The 6102-nt window shown below is 50.0% G+C and overlaps 1 protein-coding gene across 1 annotated transcript in view; it reads left to right on the top strand.

Moving 5' to 3' along the window:
• Positions 1-6102, top strand: part of LOC101947201 (adhesion G protein-coupled receptor E1-like) — a 125965-nt gene that overhangs the window by 67422 nt on the left and 52441 nt on the right. The window lies entirely within an intron of this gene.

Genomic DNA, 6102 nt, shown 5'->3' with positions numbered 1-6102 from the left:
CCGACTACGATCCCGTCCAAGACCACAGCTACAAATCAGGGCAGCCAGCCCCTCCTGCCGCCATGGCAACACTTCTATTTCTAGCTACATGAGAGCTAGTGCGACTCCGTCTCCTTGAGCTGGAACGTTCACCTTCCAGCCCCAGCGCAGACAGACCCATGGGCCCCTCTGCACTCTCCTAGCCCCACCCGAGTTCAGCCCATGGACTTTGTTCCACTCACCCAGTGGATACGCGGCACCTCGGGCAGGGCCGGCTCTAGCGTTTCTACCGCCCCAAGCAGCAAAAAAAAAAAAAAATAAAGCCGCAATCGCAAGCGGCGGCAGCTCTACTGCTGCTTCATTCTCCGGCAGCAATTCGCCCGCCCCGGAATAGCCGCCGAACGGCCGGACGTGCCCCCTCTTCACTGGCCGCCCCAGGCACCTGCTTGCTACACTGGGGCCTGGAGCCGGCCCTGACCTCGGGTTCCCTCGGTGGCTTAGACGCTGTCAGGGAAGGTCAATTCTGAGGATTCTGAGCTTTGTACCCTCCTTATCTTCGAGAAATTAGACAAGAAGCCCAGTCGACTCATGTCCTGTTGCATGTTATCGTATCAACCGACAGTACTGCACACAGGAAAGCACCATCGTCTCAGCATGCCCTGCTCTCCTTCCTTCTGCCCCACCACTTCTCCCAGCCCCATCAGCATTTACTTTGCTGAGTACCTATGGGGGAAACTGACCACAGTGCAGAGGGCCTAGCACCGCATCACACAATCACAGAAATGGGGAGTTGAAGGGACCGCAGGAGGTGAAACAATCCAACCCCATGCACTGAGGCAGGACCAAGTGCATCTAGACCATCTCTAGCAGGTGTTTGTCCAGCCTGTTCTTAAACCCCCCAATAACAGGGATTCCACAAACTCCCTAGGTGGAATGAGGATAATCCATGGGACACAGTAATACCGGGGTACAAAATATATCGGAAGGACAGAACAGATCATGCTGGTGGGGGAGTGGCACTAGAAAGCATTGAGTCAAAAGAAGTAAAAATCTTAAATGAACCAAACTGTATGATGGAATCTCTATGGATAGTAATTCCATGCTCAAATAATAATAATAATATAGCAGTAGGGATATACTACTGACCACCTGACCAGGATGGTGATAGGGACTGTGAAATGCTCAGGGAGGTTAGAGAGGCTATAGCAATAAAAAACTCAATAATAATGGGGGATTTCAACTAGCCCATTATTGACTGGGTACCTGTCACCTACGGCGGGAGCCAGAGATAAAGTTTCTTGACACCTTAAATGACTGTTTCTTGGAGCAGCTAGTCCTGGAACCCACAAGAGGAGAAGCAATCCTTGATTTAGTCCTAAGTGGAGCACAGGATCTGGTCCAAGAGATGAATATAGATGAACTGCTGGTAATAGTGACCGTAATATAATTCCCTTTACCATCCCTGGGTGGGGGGAATGCTACAGCAGCCCACCACGGGAACATTTAATTTCAGAAAGGGGAACTCCACAAAAATGAGAAAGTTAGTTAAGGAGAAATTAAAAGGTACAGTGCCGAAAGTGAAATCTCTACAAGCTGCATGGAAACTTTTTTAAGACACTTTAATAGAGACTCAATTTAAACACATACCCCAAATTAAAAAACATAGTAAGAGAACCAGCTTCAGGGCCCGGAGGCTAGAGTAGGGCTCCTTGGTCTCCAGGCCCTGTGCCCGCTATGGCCGGTGAGCCACGTTCGTGGCTGTGCTGGCAGCAATCTCAGGCTCCCACTGCACCGGGATCACCTTGACCAGGAGTGGGGTGGGTCAGAGAGGGGATGTGACTGTTCTCTACTCGGCGCAGGAGAACCTTGTCCAGGTTTGGGTGCTGCACTTCAGGAAGGATGAAGACAAATTGTAGGGAGTCCAGAGGAGAACAACAGAAATGATCAGAGGTTTAGAAAACATGACCTGTGAGGAAAGTTGAAAGAATTGGGCATGTTTTGTCCAGAGACGAGACGCCTGAGGGGGGACATGATAATAATCTTCAAATATGCAAAAGTTTGTTATAAAGAGGACTGTGATCAATTGGTGCCCATGTCCACCAAGGGTAGGACAAGAAGGAATTGGCTTAGTTAGCAGCAAGGGAGATTTAGGTTAGATATTAAGATAAACTTTCTAACTCTAAGGATGGTTCAGCACAGGAACAGGTGACCTACGGAGGTTGTAGAATCCCTGTTATTGTGGGGTTTAAGAACAGGCTGGACAAACACCTGCTAGGGATGGTCTAGGTGCACATGGTCGTGCCTCAGCATATGAGGATGGATTGTTTGACCTCCTGGGATCCCTTCAACTCCACATTTCTGTGATTCTGTGAAGTGATGCTAGGCCCTCTTCACTGTGTCAGTTTCCCCCATAGGGTATCAGGTACTCAGCAAGGTAAATGCTTATGGGGCTGGGAGAAGTGGTAGGGCAGAAGGAAGGAGAGCAGGGCATGCTGGGAAGACAGTGCTTTCCTGTGTGCAGTGCTGTCGGTTGATACGATATCATGCAACAGGACATGAGTCGACTGGGCTTCCTGTCTAATTTCTCTGAGATAAGGAGGCTGCAAAGCTCAGAATCCTCAGAACTCGACCTGCCCTGACAGCGTCTGAGCCACCATGGGAACCCGCGGTGACGTGTATCCATTGGGTGAGTGGAACAAAGTCCATGGGCTGAACTCGGGTGGGGTTAGGAGAGTCCAGAGGGGCCCACGGGTCTGTCTGCACTGGAGCTGGAAGGTGAATGTCCCAGCTTGAGAAGACATAGTCACGCTAGCTCTCATGTAGCTAGAAATAAAAGTGTCGCCATGGGGGCAGGAGGGGCTGGCCTCCCTGAGTGTGTACCTGTGGTCTTGGATGGGATCGTAGTTGGGGCAGGGAGCCTCTCCTGTTACTTGCCCAAGCACAGCCACACTTCAATTTTTGGCATGCCAGCTGGGTCAGAGCAAGCCCGGGTATGTCTCCTCGAGCTAGAATTTACCCCTAGGCAGACGCTACATTGGTGGAACGTGCAATTTCCTCTGCTCCCTCCAGTGCTCACGTTGCACCAACTGAGACTCCATCCAGACTCACTGAAACACCCTTAGATTTACTGGGCCAGATTCCCGGGGCTGGCTGAGATGGGCTCATCTGAGATGGGCTCACTAGGAGACCAGAGCGTGGAGGGGTCCCAGATGGCTTTCCACCACTTTCACAGCTACTGAATCCCAGGGGATAACTGTGGATCAGTCTGGTCCCTGGAAGCAGAGCAACCCAAAACCTTCCCTGGTTCATCCTCAACTGTCTGTAGCCCCAAGGAACCATTCCAGCAGCTGGCAATAGCCAGAGTGGAGGAGTACATTGGCCATAACACTCACCTCTGGGAATGCCCACTGTGCCTGGGGGCTGTAACATAGAGCCAGTGCACCAGGGGAATGTCCAGGTAGCTGGTTGAGCCAGATTTCTGTAGTGGTTCAAAGCTGGGGTTCCGAAATATTACTACAGTAATAATCGTTCTTAATGAAAGAATTGACTTCATTGGATTTACACCAGAATCACAGTGGGGTAAATTAGCAAAATTTTCTCCATAGACAGAGGCCAGGAGACAGATCTCCCTCTCGCTCTCTTTCTCTGTTGCTTATTTCTGTGTATAACATTTATAAACACGTATTTAGTTTTTATTTCCCTCAAGTATTTCTCCTCTTCCTCCTGTTCCTCTGTCTACCACCAGGGTCATCCGATAAGTTCCCAGCCTGGCAGAACGTAATGCTGTATGTGCCGCGTTTGTGCCCATCATGAGAGTCCCACACAGAATGTGTCTCTGCCATGAATCTGACACAGGCTTGGCAGCTCTCGATGGGGTTATCGGCACTGTAATGAGGGGTGGGGTCATTGGATCTGGGTGATTAGGACTAGCTGAATTGTTTAGGTGGCGGTTAAATCTATTTCTGAAATATTCACCAATATATGCTGGGCTAATATAATACATCACATGAACAATAGGTATGATTCACATTAGATATATTAATATGGATAGTATGTGCTTAATGCATTTAGCATTATTTGTATATACCCCACTAGCAGTTACATGGCCTGGAAAGGTGGCCTGTCTCTTCCTATAGTCTTATTCACCTATGCTAAGTATCCCATAATACCTTGCATTAGCCAGGAAAACTGTCAGGATCAGCACATGTGGGTGTTCTATTGTAGTAACAGGCAGGGAGTTACTCTCACTGGAGTGTCCCAAAGATAAGGACAATATATATGGGACAAGCCCAGGAGGTGCATCACGCTCTTGGTACCTGGAATTCCTGAGTCCAGAACAAAGAGCCAAGGGGTACTGTATGTTAGCAAAAAAACAAGGTAGAAAGATGGTAGGTTAAGACTAGCCTCAGAGGATGCATACAGTACCTCTTTCCGTGTAAACAGGTTGGGTATAAAAAGGACGGCTTTAGGGGTGTGACTTTGGACACAAGCCTTCTTTGTAAGGTGAATTCAACACTGTTGCAAGAGACGGGTTCCCGGAAATTGGAGTTGTATTGGACTTTTGTTCCTGTAATATGCTATTACTAAGGCTAGGTTTTAGTCACAGGTATTTTTAGTAAAGGTCATGGACAGGTCACGGGCAGTACAAAAAACTTCACGGCCCATGAGCTCTCTATGACTTGCACTATATACCCCTAACTGAAGCTTGGGCTGGGGGTCTGCAAGTGCTCTTGGGGGTGGCCCAGGGGCACTGTGGGTGCTGGGGGGAGGTGGCCCGCGGCACACCACATGTCCAGAGGGGCAGCCCGGGAGGGCTGTCGCAGGTGCTGGTGTGGGGGACGTGGCGGTACATGGCCCAGGAACCCTTGTGGTACTGCGGGGAGGGCTGGCAGGGCTGGCCGAACCTGTCCCTTCAGCTCCAAGGGGGAAGGAAGGCCAGGGGAGCTCCATGCGCTGCCTCTGCCATGAGCACCAGCTCCACAGCTCCCATTGGCTGGGAACCGCAGCCAATAAGAGCTGTGGGGTTGGTGCCTGTAGGCAGAGCAGCGCACAGAGTCCACTGGCCCCCCTGCCTAGGAGCTCCAGGGACATGCTGGCTGCTTCCATGGAGCCCCCCGCCCCCCAGGTAAGCACCACCCTGCACACCAACCCCCTGCCCCAGCCCTGAGCCCCCTCCCAAACCCAAACTACTGCTGCTGCTGGGGAGCTGGGGGTGTGTGTTGTTCCAAGACTGCCCCAGCAGGGGTCGCCCAGGGCCAGCCGCACCAGCTGCTGCAGAAGTCATGGAGGTCACAGAAAGTTACGGACTCCGTGACTTCTATGACCTCCGTGACAGACACCCAGCCTTAGCGATTACTGACTTTTAGCAATAAACCAGACCGAGATTGGTTATTTGGTCTCTTGGGCATACTGCATAACGAACCAAAGTGTGCTCGAGCAGTTGACCATATGGTTTACCAACAGAAGGGAAAACGCAGATGTGACACTACGCCCCATATTCCTCATAGGATATTGTTATGATATGAATCTGGCATAACAGATGTGTTCTATGCAAGACGGGTCACGTGAGGTGTCATTGGCAAGGTTATGATTTACTGAATATGATTATCCTATTTGTATGTATGAATCAATTCTGTAGCTGAAGTGAGGAAAATTGACTATGTAACAATTACTAGAGGGTTTGCACCTGGGGAACATCCACCAGACAATAAGCAATCAGCCTGGATGGGCCATTTAAGACGGACAATAGAACTTTGAAGATGCTAATCTCCCACCTTCCTGAGAAGATTTCTGGGATGCTGCTTTGACACTGCAGGGTCATGTGATCATGTCACCTGGTACTGGACTACTAGTATTTTTCCACTAATAGGAGGTGGGGATCAAACTAGGAAACAAAGGATTCCCACCATATGTAAATCCGATTTAAGGCAGGGAAGTGAGTTAATCAGGTTTCATTCGTCACTGAATCCCTGCCCAGGATGACTGCTGGAAACATCTTAGGCCCTGTCTACACTGGCAAGTCTCTGCACAATAAAGCAGCTTTCTGCAGTGTAACTCCCGAGGTTACACACTGCCAAGCCACTTAGTGCACAGAAACTGTGCAGCTGTAGCACTGTAAAAAAA

The sequence above is a fragment of the Chrysemys picta genome, chromosome 22 (genome assembly GCF_011386835.1).
Source record: "Chrysemys picta bellii isolate R12L10 chromosome 22, ASM1138683v2, whole genome shotgun sequence".
NCBI classification, from domain to species: domain Eukaryota; kingdom Metazoa; phylum Chordata; order Testudines; family Emydidae; genus Chrysemys; species Chrysemys picta.
The sequence above is the reverse complement of the archived record's forward strand: the minus strand, read 5'-3'. Positions and strand labels throughout refer to the sequence as shown.